Source organism: Pseudopodoces humilis, chromosome 2 (assembly GCF_049639895.1).
Source record: "Pseudopodoces humilis isolate 2021_Gansu_Grassland_sample_001 chromosome 2, ASM4963989v1, whole genome shotgun sequence".
Taxonomy (NCBI): Eukaryota; Metazoa; Chordata; class Aves; order Passeriformes; family Paridae; genus Pseudopodoces; species Pseudopodoces humilis.
In genome coordinates this window covers 92,705,425-92,727,610 of record NC_142201.1, presented here as the reverse complement: position 1 = coordinate 92,727,610, position 22,186 = coordinate 92,705,425, and the positions used below count along the sequence as shown (strand labels likewise).

At 40.8% G+C, this 22,186-nt stretch overlaps 1 protein-coding gene across 9 annotated transcripts in view; it reads right to left on the bottom strand.

The window, feature by feature from the left end:
- The window catches only part of ZBTB20 (zinc finger and BTB domain containing 20), a 460,332-nt gene that overhangs the window by 175,689 nt on the left and 262,457 nt on the right, over positions 1 to 22,186 (bottom strand). The window contains exon 1 of one of the 9 annotated variants that reach the window (XM_088051422.1): positions 8,024 to 8,122. The exons of the other annotated variants lie outside the window; for them this stretch is intronic. The gene's annotated coding sequence lies outside the window, so the exon portion shown is untranslated. Of the gene's footprint in view, positions 1 to 8,023; positions 8,123 to 22,186 lie in introns of those variants that run through there. 9 annotated transcript variants of the gene reach the window in all.

Sequence of the window (22,186 nt, the reverse complement as noted above, 5' to 3'; positions counted from 1 at the left end):
CCTCTTCCATTTTATGCTTGCTATGGTAAACTTTTAGGTCTTTCACTGAAAAGAGATGAAACAACTCTGATTCCTGTGGGCCCACTCTTCCCCTTTCCTCTTAAACCCTCAGACCCACATCTACCCAAGGATCATTTCCTAAGTCTCCAAAATTATATATAAGTACGCTTATATATATAATTATATATAAGTATGCTGTCTCTGCCAGGCCCTATTAATCACGAACTTCTTCTCATTTCATTTCAGTATTAAACTCATCTTGTTCAAATCTCTAATTTTCCACACTGACAGAGAAGTTCTCTATACATCATTCAGTTCTATTTCCTAGATACGTTCAGAATTACAAAATTCATTCAAGCCCATCTGATCTCACTAAACCTTCTGCCTTGCACTGACTGACAGAGAAGAATTAGCCTTCCTCCTGTCAAGTATCCATCTCTTCCCCACAAAAGTATGTGAAAACATCAAAATACAGCCAATGACTCAGCTTGCCCTTGTACTTGTATCTTTGCTCTACAGAGCAGTCATTTTATGGAGCAGCAAGTTCTTCTGACATAATATTAGACTACTAATATTTTTAAAGTAAAAGCAGCTGTAGCTGCATGGCAGGGTACCACACACTGAAAGCAGCAATAGGGATGAAGTGATACCACCAGCAACACTTATTCTATTGGAAGCAGGAAATCTCACAATGAAGTCATGCTACAGAGTGACACTGCTGAGCCTAATACATCACAGGTCATTTTAAGTCATTAAAAAGTAAAATTTGCCAACCACAATTTTCCTCAGTGATCCCATCTAATATTAAACCCTCGTGCAGATGTTAGGTTTGGGAAGAAAAAGCATGTCAGATATTTTCTGCTCTTTCCCTGCTGCAGCAGTGTCATCTGATTTCTAACCTAGTGCCACAGCTTCTCTCCAGTTTTACAAAGACACTGCAGCAGTATGCCAGCAAAACAAACGATGGTCTTGCTCTATAGCAAACGGGAGATGGGACTAGAAGAGCACTCAAGCCTCTCTTTGTGGTTTTTTGTTTGGGTTGTTTTGTTGGTTTTTTTTTGTTTTTTTTTTTTGTTGAGCCAGACATTCATCAGAAATGATTATGCCTTCCCCAGAAGATATGTGCAACAGTAAGTTTGGTGCTTCAGAGCTGAGACCAGTCCCAGCTCTGCCCTAGGGCCAGGTATCATTGCTTTGAGAGGCTCTGGGTCCCAACAGCGAGTTGCAGCCCACAAGATCACTGGGGACCTGCAGAGCCCTCCACTCACACACCACACACAGGCTACAGCAGCCCTTCTGGAGAGTTAATCGCAGCAGCTATGGCAGGCAGCTCAGAGCCAGATGGGCTCCATGAGGACACGGTGTTAGATTAGTCACCTCACCACTTTCTGCCTCAGTATCCCCAAGTGTGAATTAGTTTTTGGCACCTACAAGTTAAGAGGGTGGCAGCTTTAGAAGAACTGTATGTTAGACAGACAGATCAATATTTCATTTTAAAGAACAGTTTCTATTCTACTATACTTTCACTGATTTGAAAGAAAACAGACTGTTGCAGTATTTTTTGACTAAAAACCTGTAGAAGAAATTGTTACAGTCTTTTACAACCAGAATCTGGAAGGGTGTCCCATTGTAATATTTTCAAAGAGAAGTTGTGCATGCAGTATGTATGTGCATATGGTGTTTATGAATTGTTTTTTAACTTTAGATATTTTATTCATTTTTCCACATGGTACAAGTAGAACACACATCTTTGTTGGACAGATACCAACACAGTAACATAGCTTTAGATTTCAGGCACTCAAGACTCAGTGGGACAATAGGCTACTCTATCTTCATGCCAGGACATCACGTCCTGAAATTAGGATGCATGCCATCAGGCAGTTCATATCTCACTGAAGATACTCAGCCCTCAATACATTCAGTCATACTAAATGAAGGAAACTGTAACCACTTCCAGTTATTTCATACAGAGATAAGGACCATGAGAACTTTGTGTCTTGGCATACAACATCCTATTTTGATTTCACTGTACTGTGGGATCTGCTGTTATCCACAGTTTGTGGACTTCATTTTTTTTTTTTACTTGGAGCATGCACACAGCCAGCATAGTAACTTTAGTCATAACAAGTTTCAGAAGTCCCTAAAGCAAAGGGAAGGGGGTGAGGAATGGCACAAAAAGACCTGGCTAGAGCTTCTCAGGACCGCAGCAGAAAGAGCACAGATGCTACTGACACCTGCAACCGTATCCCCAGAGCCAGAAACATGGAGTTCAAAATTCACTTTTGTTTGCAACGTGGAGACTCATGGAGAACACAGAAATCATATTCTCCAGGATAGCTGCCTATCCAGACTCACTAGTGCTCAAAGTCAGACGAAATGCAAGTGCGAACAGCTTACCTCCAGAGCAGAAAGTCTGCCCTGCTACTGCAGACTGCCATGTCTGATAACTGTATAAACCTTGTTTATTTAATTTCAAAGCTCCTGTTTCCCTTAAGCTATACCATGGTCTCAGGAATCACAAGATGGTGACATTTAAGAAGTAGAGGCAATGATTTAATTGCTTTTCCAGTGAAAAAGCTAGGTTCAACAGCAAAATAAAGTTTCCTTTATAAAAAATGGAAATACTAATATTATAACAGAACACTTTTTATAATTTAACATTGTAAACCATCATTCTGTTAAATTAAATGTAAGAAGGGCCAAACCAGTTCAGAGAAAATACATAAATATTAATCCTGTTCCCACTGGTAATTTAACACCTATCTGGTATCCCAAGGTCTTGAAAAAAGTGAGTACAAAAAAATAGTTATTTCCTACTATCTGGAAAAAAATATGAGGATAAGGGAAATTAAACATTTACGTGAACTTGAGATGCACTGGTTTTCAAACAGATGAACTAAAATGCCTGTGCTGGGTATCTGCACACAAAACTTATCCACTGTCCTACTGCAAGTTTTTTTCCAGTGCCTGGCTTAAAATTTGAGGTTTCTTGACAATCTCTAATGAATGGTTAACCTTGCTTTCCTGATAAAAAGCAAATGCTCCCTGGCTTCACTCTTTTCTTGAGATAAGTCCATATGGATGAAATATACAAACTTCTGTCAACATGACTGCTGCCCGCACATTATTAAAACACTAAAATAGAAAAGGGGGATTTTTTTTTCCCCACTCAGGTGCAGCAGGTCACACCACGGGGAAGGTCAGCCCTGCTCTCCCAGCCTGCCTGGGGCAATGTCAAGCCCTCTCCCCTCACCCATCCCCTCTTCTGCTCCCCCAGCAGCGGTGCTGCCCGGGGCTGTGGGCAGCAATTCCAGCAGGGAATAAACAGGAGATGTGCTGTAGCCTTGTGGATCGCAGGTGGCACAGAGAATTTATCCTCACACCTGCCAGGGGGGGTATCTACAGCTTCGGAGTGGGAAGGGTCAGCTATATCAGCTCTGATGGCAACCAACAGCCTGGCCAGCAGGCACGGGGGTGTTCACCTCTGGCTGCCCATGGAGCCGGGCTGCAGCACCTGCTCTCCCCAGGCATCTCCACCTTGGCTTGGGGCTGCCTCTCCTTCCCTGCCCGCCCTGCCGGGAAGGCGCTGCTGACAGAGAGGGTGGCAGATAACTCCAGTGTTTTGGAAATGCTCTCTTCTGAAGCCACTGAAGAGATTTATTATTTATAGGCAGAGGGATGAAAACATGAAGTGCGTACATGGGGGCCCGTGTGGGGAGGGCCAGTTGCTGCCAGGCAGTAATTTCACTCTGAAGTTCCTATGACTTAAATAGCCACTTGAGCTCTGCTCTTGCAGTTTATGATGTCAATAGAACCCCTAAATGAAATTACAGCCTTCTGATACGCAGCGGGGTAGCTTTTCTTCACTGTGTAATATACACGGCCAGAAGAAATTGCACTATACGCAGAGTTTCACTAAAGCAGAGTTTATCATAAGAATGTTCCCACTAAAATATGATTAGGCTTCTTGTTTGCCGGATAACGCTTCTAATGAATCAGGGTATGCGTGATAGTCATGTTTTGTGAACGCAGACATATACCCTGAGGTGAACTGGGCACTCCACCGCCTCAAAGCACCAGCTATTTCATTTCCACCGTAATTTGCACCTGCTTTGTTTTGCCAGCAGCACAGACCCATGCTAGCTCTGGAACTCGCCTCGGTTCCAGGAACTTGAAGCTTGCAAAGATGAAAAAACAAGCAAGGCAGCGATGGGGGGGATCTACATGCTGTATTTATAGGCATTTTTATTTTTTAAGCATGCCTGAGCCTGGCTAAAGCTGATCAGTACCCCTGCGAGGGCAGGAAAAAAAATTCCACTTTTCAGATGGGTAACTGAGAAGCAGACAGAGGCAAAGATCATAATGATGCATCTGGGATACAGATTCGGGTATCCTAAAGCCTTTTCCATTTCTCTCCATTCTCATTATGTTACCCATACATTCCCCTTCTCAGCCCAGGACAGGAAGAAAACCCCTTCATCTTACCATTCATAAACCTTGCTGTTTCTTTATCCTTGAGGTGAGGACTGACTGCAGCTGATAATTAGATATCTGTGGTTAGTGGTGGCTGCTTTACCTCAGTAACTTGCAATTCCTTTTACTTTCCTAACTTTCCTCGTCATATGACTTAATTCAAAATCAAGTTTCACTTTCTTTTCTTTTACAGGAAGAAATTACAGGAAAGCAAATTAGTACTGTTTCAGTGTTGTTACTCAGGAAAACAAGCTGTTGTTCAACTTTTGGAAAAGAGAGGCTTACAGTATAAAATAAGAAAACAAACTGAGAATACCTTAAAACGGGAAATGTACTCAAAACAAGGCAGTTGCTTTTATGTACTTTTATTGCAAAAATTGTCTCTGGATACTGCTTAAATTCTTGTACTTCTGAAGCATCCCAGTACCTATGAATCTGCCTACCTTTATCATTACATCTTTTTCTGTGCTTTGTTCTTGTCTGATGCAGTTAACACTCACAGAACAACAAGCATATCACGTCAAACAATTGTTGTGCAGAAAACAGTAGTTCTCATTCTACTACATAAATATATATTTTCTTCCCCAATAGCATAAACTGGTGGTTTGAACATGAGAGAAGGAATACCATTTTCTCCTTGCTTGCATCAGGCAAAGAAAAATAACTTTCCCACTTTATCTATGGCTAAAAGAAGGAGGTTTAACTTGGCAGTGCATACAGAGCACTTTGAGATTACTAGTTGGAAGGGATGCTGTAACTAAAATGGCTACTGCTAGAAGCAATCAGTGAATGTATAAAAGAATGACCATAAATATTAATTTCCTTTTTTTTTTTAAGCACCTACAATAAACTATTGTGCAGTAGATAAAGAAGATACTACTAATGAGACAATTTATCACCTTGCCATCCTAAAGTGTTAAAACAGAGGGTTAGAATATGATTTGAAATTGCAGATTTTCATCCTAATGATTTTAGACTATAGACAAACTATTATAACCTTGGCCTCCCGTCAATAAGCAGCTTATACCATAATAAGAGAGACTGATTAATTTTTCCACATTGCTATAAATAAGTACCAGCAAAGATAAGTTCCTTTGCTACCAGAGAGACTTGGGAGAATAAATAAATAAATGAAATAATTTAAACATGGAGACGTTTGGAGCAACACAGAGACTCTTAAAAAAGAGATTAAACATTGTTTTTCCTTCTTAGTGAAAGATGCCAGAGTGACAGCCCTTGACTTCAGTATATCCAGATTACAAGTGTTATACAGGCAGAAGTTTGAAGTTTCAGACATTTAGCACTGTGCTTTGAGAACTTTCCATTTCAGAAGTACTTATGTCTTTCAGACTTACACTGCCTGGAGGGAGAAAGTAAATCAGAGATAAGCTTCAAAGATCAGACCCAAAAGTGTGTGTGGGCGTTCAGTATAGCCCATTCAGAGAAGAGAAAAAAATCCATTATGTTTCTATCTGTGATGTGAACTGCCTGAAAGTTTGGGATGTTCTGATCTGTCAGCTGCTTTGAGTACACTGCAGAAAGGTGATGCAACAGCCAAGTTGGGATCTTAACATCAATTTAGTCAAAAGCTGGGACCATTTGGATTGAGGCTTTGATGTATGTAAAGGTTATTTCTATGTGTATGTAATACTCTTTACTGAAGGGATCAGCCAACTTAATTGCGGGTTTTGTTGAGAGCTGGTGATTTAGTTTAAGTTCAGAGAGAGGTCTGCAGCACCAGGGAATGAAGAGAAACAGCTAACCCTTGCTGCTCAGTGCTGAAAAATGCCTGCAGTCAACTTGGGGGTTTGCGCATTAAAAAAGAGGAGCTCACAATTCTTTATGGTTCTAATGCAAAACCAGATAGAACTCTGAGATTCTGTCTGTCTTCCACTTGAAGTTTTCAGGCTTAGTAAAACTTTGGGCTGAAACTGAAGCATGGGGAGGCACTGACAACACCACATGGATTGAAACCAACAAAAATACATGCAAAAATTGCCAGGGAGTAAAGCCATGATATCCTACATGAATTAACTTACTGGTTATAAGAAATAGTGAGTACCTGAATACAGGTTGGACGTGACTCGACTGAGTTCAGTTCTGAAGTCAGTGTTAAAGCCTCTGACAACTTCAGTGGAGGACTGCTCACCACCAGCCTGTACGAACAGTTCTTAGGACTTAGAATGAGCATGAAACCAGGGAAAAGGTGGCTGGAGTTCTCTGTATATCAAAGGTGACCAGCAGTATTCAAAGAGGGGCTGCCTTCCTGGGTATCACAGAGACAAGCTTGTTGTTGAAACACCTGCTAAATAAATGCTACTCAAAAGCAAGGGAAGGGTGAGAAGAATGCTGCCTAGTTAATACCCTGTGTGAGATATGTTGGTTCCATTAAAGATCTTGGTCTTTTGCCAGAGACATGTTTCAAAGGACAGGGTAGTAACTCAAAATACAAATATTTTGACTGCTACCCTCTGTTTCTTATATGCCTACTTTGTTAGAAGTAGAAAATGTTAGTCGAGAAATTATTCATTTCTTCAAGTCAGATAATATGGAAGATGATGAAGGACGAATGGAAGAGCCCACGCATTGCCCTGGCCTTCTTAAGCATTACAGCAGAAAAATATTAACAGAGGTGATATGTTCAGCGGGGCAGGAGAGGACAAAAGGAGACAATCTGGGCCTGGAGCTAGAGGTGCTCATCCCTCATCCTACTTCTTTTTTGCTGCCTTTCCCATGCATCCGTGAGCAAATCATTGCAGCTTTCTACGCCTTGTCTTCCCTATCCAACAGCTGAAAATAATTCTAAGTACCTTGATGTTGGCTGAGACACTCAGTTCTTTGGCATCCAAGATATTGTATATGAAGTTCTACAAAGTACATTTTTTTTCCTGATTCCCAGTTCCCCATACAGACACAAAGAAAACAGAAGGGGAGCGAGAGAGTTAAAAAAGAGAAAAAAAAAATAAAAAACAAATAAAAAATTCCAGCCTTTCCCGCTCCCTCAAATGGACCAGCAGCCTATAAACCAACTAGTTCTTCCTACTCCCAGAGGTGGCTTCCACAGTAGCATTTTCTTTTACTATGCATCCACTGTAGAGTTTCTTTTCTGCTTGGCTGGGCAATCAGGTATTCAGAGCATAATGTAAATGCTCAGAACACAGAGGCATGAAAACTTGCCAGACAGAAACTCCAAGCGAAGGATTAACATTCCCCCCCCCGCCCCGTGTCCCCCCGGCCGCACCGCCCCTCCCGCCCCCGCCGCTGCCCGGCCTGGCCCCCGCTGGTGGCCGGGGGGACACCGGGGCGGCGCAGCAGCCCCCGCTCCGCCGGGCTCCCCGCGCTCCGCTCGGCAGCCGCTGCGCTCCGAGCTCCCTATTCCTTCTGTGCTTGTCGCCGATTCTGCTCTCATATTTAAAAAAAAAAAAAAAAAAAAAAAAAAGAAAGGGAAAACACAACAACAACAAAAAAAATCCCTTTATTTCCTGCTTCGCCGCGGCGGCCCCGAGAATAGAAGCCTTGACACATCAAATTCTGGGAGCTCACCACTCACCAGGGCTGTGGTTCCTGGTCCAAGCAGTGACGAAGGAGAATCACCTCACAGTCTCTGGAGAGTGGCAGGGCTTGGCTGCGAAGCGCGCCCTGCGCCGATGGGCTTTTTGAGTTCGCTCTGTTCCAGAGCGAGTGCCGAGGCAGAGAAATTAGGGAGGGGAGAGGTGGGAAGGAAAATCACTGGAGCCTCTTACGATCAAACTTCCACTAAGCAAGAGGAAATGTCTTATAAATAAACAACAGCAAGAGAAACAAAAAAATCCATCCCGTCCTGCCAGAGGAATGTACATTATTGTCTCTCGACGGAAAACTTTACACCACACCAGAAAGCAAGAAAGCAGCCATTTCTCCTGAAGCTACCCTCCCTTGGGTGGGGAGGAGGAGGGCAATGCAAACTTGAAAAAAAAAATTATATTGGGAAGTTCATGCGATTTCCCAGTAGACAAACAAAACTGTCCAAATTCAACAGACGTCACTATTCCAAGGTTTTGCGCAGCACTAAATTTCTTTAGAAATCTTTAGATCTGATGATCATCACTCCACCGTTAGGACACGTTCAAGGAGGAAGTTCAAGGCAAGGGGAAGGATGAGAAGGTCACAACATATGTATGTGTGAGTGTAGATCTGTATACTTATGTTTCTATGTTTATTTATGCATAATACTGACATTTTATGCATTTTATGGTTCATATTTAAAAAAGTAATTTTATATATGTATTAAAAAACTTGAGGTAGATGAAATTCTCTTCTCTTATACCTCCCCACAATTTTTGAGATTTACGGGTCAGAGTTCCAATGTCTTCATTCTCATCTCGCAAGACTGCAACTGTAACCTACTTAAAGCTAACATTTATTGTACTGCAGCTCACAAGTGACATGAGTTTGGTGATTTCAGTACAGTCCCTGGCTTTGCAAAAAAACTATTGCGTGATTTGGCACAACGCACGGCAAATAGCAGTCTCTTTATGAGGAACTACAGATGGCAATTGAAAGAGTAATTCAAATAATTTATCAAGGACATTTGGAGACCTAGAATGGGGGATGGCCCCAGTCTATGAGAAACCAGTATGCTACAAGTCATTATTAGCAAGCTTATTAAACCTGCCTCACGTGCACAGCAGTAAAAGATGAGAGATTGCTGATGGGAACTGAGGTGCTTGGCAGTGCTGGGTTTTGGGTCATGACTGGGAAAGCAGAGTACAGCAGGTGAGGACCTACTTGAGATGAGAAGTGGGACAAAAGACTGAAAGACCATGAGATAACTGAAAATGGCTTGGCAATCTCAAATGGCAATTCCATTCTAGGGTACTTCACCATTTGAGACAGAGATGCAGTCCTGAAAGAACGTAGTGCCCACCCCAAAATTCAGCTTACCAAGTCTCAAAAAAATTCTTAATCTGTTGAATTCTTGAGGACCACTGTAGTCACAAGACAGAAATGAAAACATGTTTTTTAAACTAATTAGTTTTACATCTGTGTGTTCTTGCTGGCAAAGTAATGCTGTCATAGATTTTGCTAGCAACAGTCAGTCTACAGTGCAGGTGGGTAAGGCAGAGACAAGCTTAACATTGAAGTATGGCTGAAAATAAAAGCCAAGAGCCTTTAATGCAAAATTTATAGTAAATCACAGCTTCTTTAGGCTCAGATCTTTAGGAGAAGAGACTTTTAAAGCACTTGTAGCTCTACAATACCAAAGTGATCTTAATAAAATAAAAGAAGGAGGCATTTCCAAGAGATTTCTTAAGACAGAGCAGTAGAAGTGACACCACTGACACAGCACTGGGAGAGCTGTGGGAAGGATGGGAGACTCATTGATCTCACCAGATTAATTGGGAAACTGTAAATCTGACCATCCAGCTCACATGAGCTGATATCAGAGAGGTCTTTATGCTGGAAGGGTGCTGGGTGACAGAGAAAAGCTGTCAGCTGAACTGACCTCACTAAGAAATGCTTTGCTCATTTACAAATCAGCTCAGCATTAGCTTCTCTCACTACCTTTATGTTTACCAGCATTGCCAGAAATGCTGAAGAAAGCTGAGACAAATGTGAGCTCTTGCAAGTGAAACCTTATTAGTGAGAGGTGTCCAGAGAGCTGAGTGCTCAGAGAGCAGAGAGGCACACAAAGAATAATGGAACAGAATTTGAAATAATAATTCCTGTCTGTGATGAGGAAAACCTTTAACATTTCTAAGCAGGAAACACAATTAGGAGGCTGATCAACTGACCTTAGGTTCCCAATAACTTTGCCAGCTTTAGGAGATTTACATAGATGGAAGTGGGGGTGGTATATGGCCCTCTGTGTTTAGTAAGACATTTGCTAAACAGTCCAGAGATCAATAGCAGACATTAAATTAAGCACTCTGGCATTCTTATTATTTAGAATCATTAAGCATTAAGGACGGCTGTACTTGTAAACACAGGGAACAGATAACCAAATAAAATCTTCTCTGAAAAAAAAATATATAAAAAGCCTATGAAGTTTCTGAAAATTAGACTAAACAGAAAAACATGCAGTGAACAGATCACGCAATTGTGATCAAAATCTCAGCAAATTCCAACTGTCTGCTTGTCAGTGCAGACTACTTCCATTACAGACTTCAGTAGACTGAATTGTGCCATTCTTGCTTCACTAGCATTAACAGTGGCCACAGCCTCAGAACTGCAAAATAATAAGAGCCAGGAGGACAATCATTTTCCTCAGATTTTTTATTTTGACATTTCCCATTTGTGCCCTTTTTCAAAGTTTTAATTTGGTAAAGGCACTTTTCAGCCTGTCTTTTAACAGGTCACTAATAACGTGGGATGCAAGATGTCATATTTCATTTTTTTGCTGCTGCCACCTCTAAATATTTCATTTACCTTGAGTACAGCAGACCACTCTGGAAGGTTAATTTTTTTTTTCTTTTCACTATACTTTTTACAGACTAGTTTTTGAGATTCATTATTTGCGTTAGGCTAGTTTGAGTCTTCCTGTTAAACTAAATTAATAGGCTGCCTATCAAAACACTTTCATTCTTTAAGTAGCTCAGTGAGGCAACTGTACTGATTTTCCTTTTTCTTGGGAATTTCTTTATTTCCTACAGGGAAACAACTGTGAGTCTTGGAAGTGGTACCTAGTTATAACACAAGCTTTTTCTGTGGAATATTTTAAAATATTTGTAACTATGTTAGACAAACAAATATAAATGTATGCATTTGTGGATGTATGTCTGTACATACTCACATACATATAAATAAAATCATCAGAGTTCTAGTTCTTCCCCTTGTCTTGGCTGTTAGTCCTTGAACTAGGAGAGCAAATGCATTTTGCAGCAATTGTTCATATGCACACACGGAGAATGCAGGGCTAAACACAATAACCCCTCAGGGTTTTTCTGCCTGCCTTGTATCAGTATAGAGAGAACAAACCTCAGAAAGGGTGAAGCTTTCCCCATCTCAGCAAAAAGAGAAGAACCCCAGCAGAGGAAGGAGAATGCTTGGAGACCCTGACTTTTCTTTCCTCCGTGCATCCCTCCACGAGTTAAAGCTCGGTACTTAGAGAAAGGCTATGCTACAGCCAGACCTTGGGAGCAGCTGCAGATAAGCATGTGGAGGTTAATTCTGCTTTTTGCTCCATTAACCTCTGCTCCACCTTTGTGCCACCCTCAAGGAGGAAAGACAGGAAGACAGCGTGGCCAGGAGAGCCAGGCAGCGCTGCGGGGGGATCGAACCAGGATAGGGCTGCCTCTGGATCCTGGGCTTCGTGGGCTTTGGAGACCTTTTGGAGACCTGCTTTGCCCCTGCCAGCCCTGCCTCAGCACCGAACACTTGCAGGATGCAAGTATAGCCCTTCTCTGCAAGGCAAGCTGCAGGGCAGCTTTTCCCCCTGCTCTGTGTTCCTCTATATAGCAGGAGACACACAGCCTTTGGCAGTGGGTGCAAACAGATGAGATAAACAGAGATGAAATAAACCTAGTGGAAAAGTCTTCTCCAGCTGTAGTGTCTCCACCTATAAATAGATATTCTCCTGCTGTCCTCCACATGCAAACACAGTTGAGAATTTTTTTTTTGTTGTTGTTGTTTTCTTGTTTAGTACAAAGCAATTAAAATGTAACAACCTCTCAAAATCTTCCTTTATTTAAAAAAAATAGGTCATGGACACAGAAGCAGTCAGTCATGGTTTGGAGTGGGCAAGCAAACAATTTTCGTTTGATTGTGCCCTTGTTTTTGTAACTAGCTTTTCTGCTGTGACCTGCTATACTTACCCTGTCTGCTGTGCTAACCAGCAACATGCCTTTTTAATCTGCCTTCCTGGGGTCTGCATTTGATTACAGCATTCATGTTCTATTTAGATTCTTTTGAATCATGCCCTGTGGTGCTAGCACGAAAGGTGTTATTTATAAAATGAAATTCTGTTGTATTGCAACTTGGATTCAAAGAGGACAAGCAATATTAAATACTTACTTTATTTAATAATATCTTGGATTTATTAACTCAATTTCATTACAAGATTAGAGACGGTAACCTGGAGGGGGTTATTAACTAATAAACAGGCTTTAGGCAACTTTGCCCTATATAAAATAAAATAAAAATACATATATATGCATTTAAATTACTTCTGAGGGCCCAGATACACACCTCTGGCTCAAAAGCATGGCTTTCTTGATAAATAGAATCGCAGAGAGCTCTTGGCTGGAATCCACTCAGCTCATGGTCCCTTTTGGACAGGGGGCATCCACACTCAACAGCTACCCCAAGTGACCAACCCTATTTAGCTGGGTGCCTCTCACGTGGGATGAAGTCTACCATTCAGCTGTGACAGAACTGATGCAGGTACAGTTACTTCAAACCACTGTGGGCAGCACACCAGACACCCTGAAACTGTGCCAACCCATCTGCCCCTCCTCGACTTCCCCAGCACCTCAAGGCTCACGCTTGTGAGCTGTTGCACGGCTCTTTCTCTCCCAGCATCAGTCCTACAGGACATACCAAAGGAGAAACTTCCCCAAAGCATCTGGGGAGACTTGCAGGCAGGACACTTTATGTCCCAAAAACAAGCTGCCAAGCTATCGAAAGCTCTTCTCTCCAGAAGACGAGGTGATGGAAAATTCCTGACTGTGCACACAAATATGCTATGAATCTATATTCTGATATTTAGCTTTTTTATGGTAACTTTAACAACATTTCAAACCAGTACATATTCTGTTCAGCCAGATATGACACAACTGGCAGCTGAACTGAACTGCAATCTCTTCGCCTGGTAAGCTGCAGCAGGTTTGTCAGCACCCCAGCCTAGGGAAGAGGGCTGGGTTAGGAAATTCACTGAAGGTTGAAAGCTCCCCAGGAGTACAAGAATACTGAGATGCAATTTTTTCTCCACTTCCTAAATAAAACTAACAAATGCTAATACACTATTAAATGCCTCCTCTCTGAAACGTTTTACGACAAGAAGTAGATTCTGTGACTTTGAACCTGTCAGGTCCACAATAAAGCCTGAGTCTGACATGGGAAAATAGCACAGTATCAATGTCACAGATACTACAGGCAGGGAATTCCCACTTGGAAGTGCATGGCTGCTAAAAGCTTTCACCCCACATCTGTTGCACAGTTAGCTGTGAGTCACCTGCAGTCAGCTTCATTAGACCTGAAGTGTCACTCAAGTAAGACAAGCTTATTGCTAGAACAAGAGAATTCAGATTTTTAAGCATTTGATAGATTAAAAGGAAAGTGTCACGATATGTTAAATGGATATTCAAATACTTTAGGTCTCAGTTTTCATCTGCTTACAGATCATATGCCTTTGCTTAAAGCTGCATGGTAGGCAGAGACCAAAAATAAAGGGCAAATTATTTTTTTCACTCATGTGGTGTTGTTCATTGCAATGACTCAGTGAAGGATAAAATCCAGTGCATGAAGATCATGAAAAGGCAAAAAGACTAATGAATAAAACCTGATCAGAAACAGATTTGAATTCAGAGTGATCTCTAAAATTCAGTGAAGAACACCTAGAGCATGGTGGTGCATGGATATTCCCAAGCTAAACTGCGGTTAAGTAACAGAACTGTATAGAGGAGAGGTTAATTTGGGTCAAAAAATGAAGGGAGATTGAGAAACAGATTTATGGTAAAACTTTCAAAGGCAAAAGCAATAATTGCACCCGCAAAAGGCATGTGCATCATTGCTACAAACAAAAACACATGCTTGGACTCTCTACAGGCAATCTGGCATCTGTCTCTCATTCCCTCCCTCCTCCTGACCCCGAGACCTCTCTCTCTGGAATTTTGTTCCATGAATATTCCATAATGCTACACTCAGCTCCTATTTTCAAGAAAAGTCAGCATTAGCTAATAAGTGGAAGTTCACAGCATTACTGTCAATCAGTGGTTGGTTTCCATGAGAATGGAGACAGAGCTCAACAGAAAAATAGTGAGGTTCAGGCACAAGTGATATTCTGTCTACATATGTTATCTATGTACCACTTTGAAACTACGGAACTAACTTGTTTGGCACTTCGTTTATTAGCACACTCTCAAGGGTATCTACAAAATAAGCCAAGTTTAAACAACATTCTTTTGGGCCATTTTGAAGCGAGGCAGAAACAAAATGCATTATTTGCTAAGTTAGGAATACTACAATTTATTCTTGTTCTCACTCTCTCACTTCTTTCTATATGCTTAAAACCACCATTAAGAAAAAGACTGAAGGAGTGACTTTCTTTCTTCTAGTTGCCTTTTTTAGATTTTTTTTTTTTTATTTCACCCATCAGGTCTCAAAAAAATAACAATTTCTATCCTAAAATAATTAGTGAGAGAAATTTCTTACTGTTCTGTGGATTATGAAGGGAAACTATCTCTGTTTTATAGATAAAAGCATGCTACTAATTCTGAATTGATACAGTCTGTTTACAATAAACAGACTAGGCAATATGAAACAAGGGCACATGGGGTAGAACTTTAAAAAGGCACATTTATCTTCTACTATTTTTACCCACTCATCAAAGTTTCTGGCATATTCTCCACTAGAACTAAACAAAGTAAACATTGTAAGAAAATAAGAAACTCAGTTATTTCCTTTTTTAGGGAACCAAAACCCAGAAATCCTATAAAAATGTAAGAACATTTCTAAATTTCAAATGTCATTAAAATTTCATACAGTTGGGTCAATAGCTTTATAAGGAAGTGCTATGAGAAGAAAGTAGTTTCATAACTTTAACATAAAGAAGGACTCAGCTTTAAAATACATCCCAAATTTAAGACTATTTAGATAAAAGCCCTTGGTCTTCTGATTAAATTAATGGAAAATGAGCTCATGGGTGATGGGGGAGAAGCACCAGCAAACCCAAACTAGTTGACAGACAGTTAAAAACTCTAATTCTATTCAGTTGTTTCAGTGTGACAGATCTCAAGAAGAATGAAGCAGTTCTGCTGGGACAGACAGTCTGAGCACTGGATGGAAAAAGAGGAAGAGACTCTGGGGAGAGAGCGTCACTTGGGTGAAGCCTGTACAAGCTAGAAATCACTTGGCCTCTCTTAGACCCACCAAGACAGCAGAAGGATAAATGAAATGCCATTTGTATGCATTCTTCCAAGTTTCCACTCTCTCTCCATTTTCCTCAGCCAAGAATCTCTGCATGTATTTACCTAATGAAAAATTTATCTTCTTTTCCTCAAAGAAAATCTAAGAAATTCATGGGACAGACCTGTTTCAAAGGCAAACAAGAATCACAGGATGGCCACACTGTGGGGGGAATTTTCTCCCTCTTGGGATGCTCTCTTTTTGCCCATGTGAGGTCAGCCTTTGAAGCCCACTCACATATAATATAATGTAAATATAATATAAATATAATATCAATATAATGTAATAATTCTTTAATCAACCAGACACTAATATAAAACTGGTACTTGATTTCTATACTGGGATTCAAGTGTGCACTGTAGGAAGCTGAAGGACCTGGGTCCAGCACAGATGAAATCCTGCTCTGCAGTATCCAGTGAAACCACAATTTCAAATTTTTCAAAATTTTATCCTAGTGTGTTTTCAATCAGCATTCTGTGGAAGGACTGAGGCCCATTACAGCCATATTACATGGCAGAACAAACCAGTCTGACCCCAGGCAAAAGCTTTATCCTCCCTGTATCTCAGTTTCCCTGAGTGTCAGGTTGGAAGAGTCATTCTTTTTCACTACATAGGGATGTCTTGGGAATTACCTACTTAACACACAGATAAAAAAAGGCTCTGAAAGGCAAAGTACTGTGGGGCTGAGTGAGCAGGCTTGCTGCAGTAACATGGCTGTTGCCAGCAGGCAGCAGGTACCACAGATCTCATGAAAGATCACTCGTCGATTTTAGGTTACGTTCATTTTTGTGCCTGTTCTGTAGGCCCCCAGAGATTAAATACAGCTGAGTGCTATTATACAGTTAGCTCCAGCGAATGAAAAATATACTCTTTTAGCAGTTTTATTCCTTTATCAATTACTACTTTAAGAGACTTGTACTGTATTATTTTATATTGGCCAGTTGTAAAAATAATTTATTCCCTGAAGAGTTTTATTCCTTTAACATTTCAAATTTTTTTGTTCAATGTTTAGCATGTGACCATTTTTGACAGAGCATGAAAGGAATACTTCAGGAAAGGAGCTAATATAGCTCCTTTTCTTATGTACATTTTGTCCGTTATTTAAATAAAAGATTTTTCTGTTTTCAGTTTTTTTTTGCATTACTGCATTATCGCCCTGGGGAGGAAAAACATGAAAATCCTGTCCAGATTTCTGATAAAGTACCAGACCTGTTGAGGACCAAGCCCCCTTTCCTCCTTTCTTCTAGGTACATCTTTTTTTTTTTTTAAGCTTACTCCTACCAATGTGTTTATAGAATAGAGACGAGTTCCTTACAGACTTGAAATCCTGTAGAAGAGCCATTGGGATGAAAACCTGTCAAGTGAGCATAGAGAGCCACTACAGAACTAACAGGAAAGCATGCTTGAACACTGTTCAATGACTGACACTGTGAGGTGGCTCTGTGACTTAGTTTTCTAAGTGTCTCAAACCACAGTGACAAGAGCTGTCGTGATGAGGAAGATGCCCAGCTGGACTGAAAGAGGAAACCATTTGAGAGCATGGTACCATGGAGGCAGGAACCCAGACGAGCCTCCAGCTCAGCAGAGCTGTGTGATATCACAGAACGTGGTGACATCAGTACACATGCCTCAGTTGTGGTCATACACAGTACAGAGCCAATCAAGGATGAAGCCATCTGGGATGAAGTTCATCTAAGGATGAAGAACAGAATGCACAGGGTGTGCAAGAGAGCAGAGCTGGTGTTTGAGCACTGCTGAAACAGAACTAAGCTTTTGTGGAGAGTGTTGCACAGCCTCATAAAACCTCTGCTGCTCAGAAGATGTTGAATTCCTTGCCAATTCATAATTCAGATCAGACGATGAAGGATTTCCTGAGGTTCACAAGCCCTGTTAACGATGGGGAGCCCGGCTCAGAGTAACCCTGGAGCTGTTAAAGCGAAAACATGCTGTATACAAGGGTTTGTACAACTTCAATCCTGGAGGCCCTGAAGACTCACCTGAGTTTCACTTTAGGCTACTAAACTCAAACAAACTGTGAGAGAAAAGACTGGCAAAGCTCATAGCCAGTATCTTTCATCGGCAATTCTCAAAGTAGTTTACAAAGCATCTTCCTATTTTATGAGGGCAAAACCACAACAGTGTGGAGAAACACCTTGTTCTAGACCACAGCAGCAGCAGAGCAGGGACAGAACTTGAGTTACTTGTGGTCTAGGCCACCATATTTCCCACAAGACACAATGCCTGAAACAAATGAATACTACAAGTTAGCAGCAAAGATTTGTACAACTCTAATTAGCAGCCACAGAAAACCAGTCCCCCACAAACATCTGCTCAGTCATATAAGTTTATTCACTGGATGTGGATGAAAAGAAGTCCTTCACTAACTGGAATGACTTGTGTCAATCTTTAGCCCTTTCAAACACTCACTAATTTTAGACTTTCTGTGGCTAAATACATTTGTAAGCTATTAAAACAGTCTCCTGGTACATGGAAAAACATATGGTTCCAACAGTGTTATTCCTTCATGAAGGCCTGTTTCTTCAAAGTTTCCTTTACTTGTACACTAAGCTTGTTTGTTGTTCAGAATGCTTGTTTTTATAGCTATTTTCCCTCCTTTCCACAGCTATTTACTGGAATGATATATATGTGCATGAGTATATATATATGTATATATATGTATATATATGTATATATATGTATATTAAAGACACATACCTTTATTCACTGAAGATGTAATGATACAGTGCTAGTCAGAAAAGAGTATAAAAGATGCATATCCCCAGGAACACATTTCCTCTCATAGCTGGTGCACTGCAAGTTTGTAGGGAGGAAATGCTGCTTATTGTGCAGTTTTAATTTCTCACACATTTGGTGAATACATTAAAAAACAGAGAAGACAGCCTGCCCAGGCCAAGACCTACACATCCATTCAGAAAGAATCCCTACATTTTATTGAGGCTACAGTCCACTAATGAAGAATGTCCATTGTTTCCCCCACCCGTCCCTAAGCTATAGTTGCTCCCTGTTTTTAACAGTTTTTCCTGGGACAATTTTCCATGTCAGACTGTAATCACCATGTTTGGCTGGCTCTACAGCCACTCTGCATTCATTCCCCTTCCCTCTGTGGACTGACCCCAGCAAACCTTCACTGCTGTGATCACCAGTCAGTTTGTCAGCTTGAAGGAAGCCCTGCTTCTCTCAGGTATCTGGCTTGGCACTGCACGCTGCTGCTGGGGAAGCTGTAATCTTAACCTTATTTTGAACTTCATGGTTGGAATGGAGATGTATAGCAAACAAGACCAGGCTAGTGTGAAGTGGGAAACAGTCATCCTTAACCAATGCTTGGAGCAGGGTGCATGCCCAGGAACTCCACAGATTCCATCAGCCTTTGGTGGAGAAAAGTAAGAGGCCATTTCTCAGCAGCCAAGTGGGCCACAGTGAGCACCACTCATTCAGTTCTGAGGAACAATGGGTTTGGCCTAACACCAGGCTGAATACACAAGAAGTGGACAACAAAAAAAATATCACTTATATAAAAGCAAACTGCCTTAAAGAAATTGAGAGCTGTGTCTCCTGGAAACATGCTAGACCTATAGTGACAAATTACGGAAAAAAGCTGAGAGAAGTGAGTAAACAGGATGGAGCAGAAACAGAACTGGAAAATGCATGGTGACAGAAATGCAGGATATAAGTTTGGTACTGGATTCTATTGCTGGATGAGGAAAAACAAAAGCCAAACAAGTCCAAAAGTTCATTTCAGATATTAGCTGCATTGCTTAATGAACGTCTGCATCATGCTCATATTACGAGTGCAGAATAATAATCTATAAAGTAGATTTAAAAAGTTTTTCAAAGGTGTTTTTCTCCTTGCATTTTACAGCTCTTAAGATCAAATTATTTTTTTCTGTGTAAGTTTATGCTGCCAAGATTGGGACTGACTGATGTGTATGTATCTTTTTTGTACAAAGAAATCTAGAATAGTGCTCATGCAAAAGTGTGGATGCAAAGCCAGAGGTCAGAAGGAAACACTTGTCCATGGAATCATCTTTGAAAAATTTATAGATCTATGGCTCAAACAGTTTGCCCAAGTAGCACTGTTTTACCTCCAAGCCACAGACTTTCACTTGGCTAGGTCTGCATTCAATCCATAAGGCAAGAAGTATCTTTGAATTGTGAAAACAGGAGGGAAAAAAATGGTTAGAGAGAGACCAAGGAAATGAGAACTAGACCTGGACTGGGGGAATAATTGTCAGTTAAGAAGAGGTAATAGAGGGAGAGGAACACTTGAAGGAATAGGTGCCTGTACACTGACTGGAGGTACTTTCAAAAGATCTAATAAATCTGTAATGCAAATATAGAGAAGGCAGCACTAGGACAGCAAGAGAGTAAGAAAATATAAAGATACATTCCCTTTATGACTAAAAATGACCAAAGACATAGTAACTATCATACATACTTTTAAAGTGAGCACATCTGAACTATTGTGCTTGAATTTTGACCTCTTGCTTGATGTAAAATTAAGTTTCAAAAATGGAAAAAGAATAAGAAAACGAACTTGGCCTCCTGATGGGATGCTGAAAGAAGTGCTGCTTGCTTTATTTGTCCATGCAGTTTTTTTGCCACTCCTGCTAGAACAGTGTGAAGGACAATTACTGCAAGTGTAATGAAATGAGTGCCCTAATGTGAACACTTCCCAACAGGAGATCCATGACGCCTTGACAAACTGAAATGCCAGATCCCTCTGCCATCACTGCTCTGTCTGGAAACTGCCCTCAAATATTTGAGACATTCCTGGAATTAATAAATAAGTGCTGATTTGGCCTGGCTGGTTGCTGCCTGGTATCCCTGGCTGGCACTGCCTTACAATGGATGGCATTGTTTTGTTGCAGCAATTCTTTTGCTTTTCTTCTTAAATTTCCCAGTGCCAGTAACAGGAAGACTGATTAATTTCAACTAATGTGACTGTTGAATCAAAGATATGACTCATTTTAAGGAAGCTTTTGTTGGATGCTTAGTTTATCAAGCCATGCATACTTTAGATTATTTGCCTCTGTAGACAATATGACCAGGCAGACACAAGCATTTTGGTTGAAGTCAGGTACACATTATTTTTGTGCTGAAAAGCTGGACATGAACAAAAGTTAGTTGCAGCCTCATGCAAAGTCTATAACCAATCCTTTCTGTGCTGTCTGGAGACATGCAGTATGTTGAACTTACCAGAAAATGACAAAAAGCAAGTAAAAGGGGAAAAAAAATGTTTGTCAGCCTCAAGTCAGTGAAGCTGTAGTACTCAGAACTTGCTTTATGCAATATGCATAAATGTCAGGTCACAATGCAAAAACTGGGAAAGGAAAAGAGAGTATTTTCTCTTGTTATGCTTTTGTGCCATGGAGCAGCCCATAACACATCAGTTAACTTGGGGCTCCTTGCTGGACTAAACAGAATAATGCATTTCAAACATTTCTTTAATGAATAAAACTAAATGTAATACTACAGACATTGTCTCTGCTTTTTGAAGCTCACATACACAGCGCTGAGTTTCAGGGGAAGTTCATCAGAATGCCTTTGGAAAACACTCATCTAGGATCATACTGTTTGCTTTTCTATCCGTGCATTTTCATAACCAGCTTTCATTTGCAAAAATGCTTCCAAATGTTAGTTATTCAAGACTCACAATGGCTGAAATGGAAAAACGGTGGTAAAGGGCCATTGTGATCTACTCAAGGCCACAAAAAAACCCCAGAAAATTTTCTTGTATCTGAAACATGCTTTCATTATTACAGAAATAACTGCTTGGATCACCCACACTTCTGTAAGAAAAATACAGTCCTGATCCTGTTATTCAAAAGTGTTTAGAAAGAACCAATTTGCAAGATGGATATATGTAACATGCATGGTCCTTTTACAGAGAAGAAAGGAGGACTGCTCTGAGTATTCACATTACCTTCAAGCCTTCACTACCAGGTCATTTGACTTGAAGCTGCTAAATGCAAAGCTTTCCTTGGGTACATCTAGGTACACTAAATACTTTCATATATTTATACATAAACTATGAATGTGCTACATCTACGTGTGTTTGAGCATGTACACACAATATAAGGTGACTAATGAACAATTCACTGGCATGGTGGCAGAGTTGCATCTGTGGGACTTGCTGCATGAGCAGGCTGAACTTGCAAGTAAATGGAAAGCTGGAAAGCAGCACTCCTGCTCCTGTGCAGGAAGATTGGCAATTACATGCCCTCCTCTCACATCAGTGTCTTAACAGGTCTTAGAGCAGTCTAGTCCCACAGAGTGGTCACAGGAACCCATTCAGGATTTCTATGAGAGAACTATCCTTCTTCACCTCCTGGCAGGACAGGACAGTTGAAGCTGTGTATCACAGTGTTCCAAGCAGGAAGGGTGTGTGTGTAGGTAAGAGAAACTGAACTACGACCTGAACATGAAAGAAGAGGCTTTGGGTTCTTGATTCATGTTTCTGCCACCCATGCGATAGGAAGTCTCTGTTTCTATTTATTTATTTATTAGAAAAGGAATGGAAATAATTATCTGCAGCACTTAGGAGACTGAAAGGCTTGACATATGTATGTATTTGTATACATGCATAAAT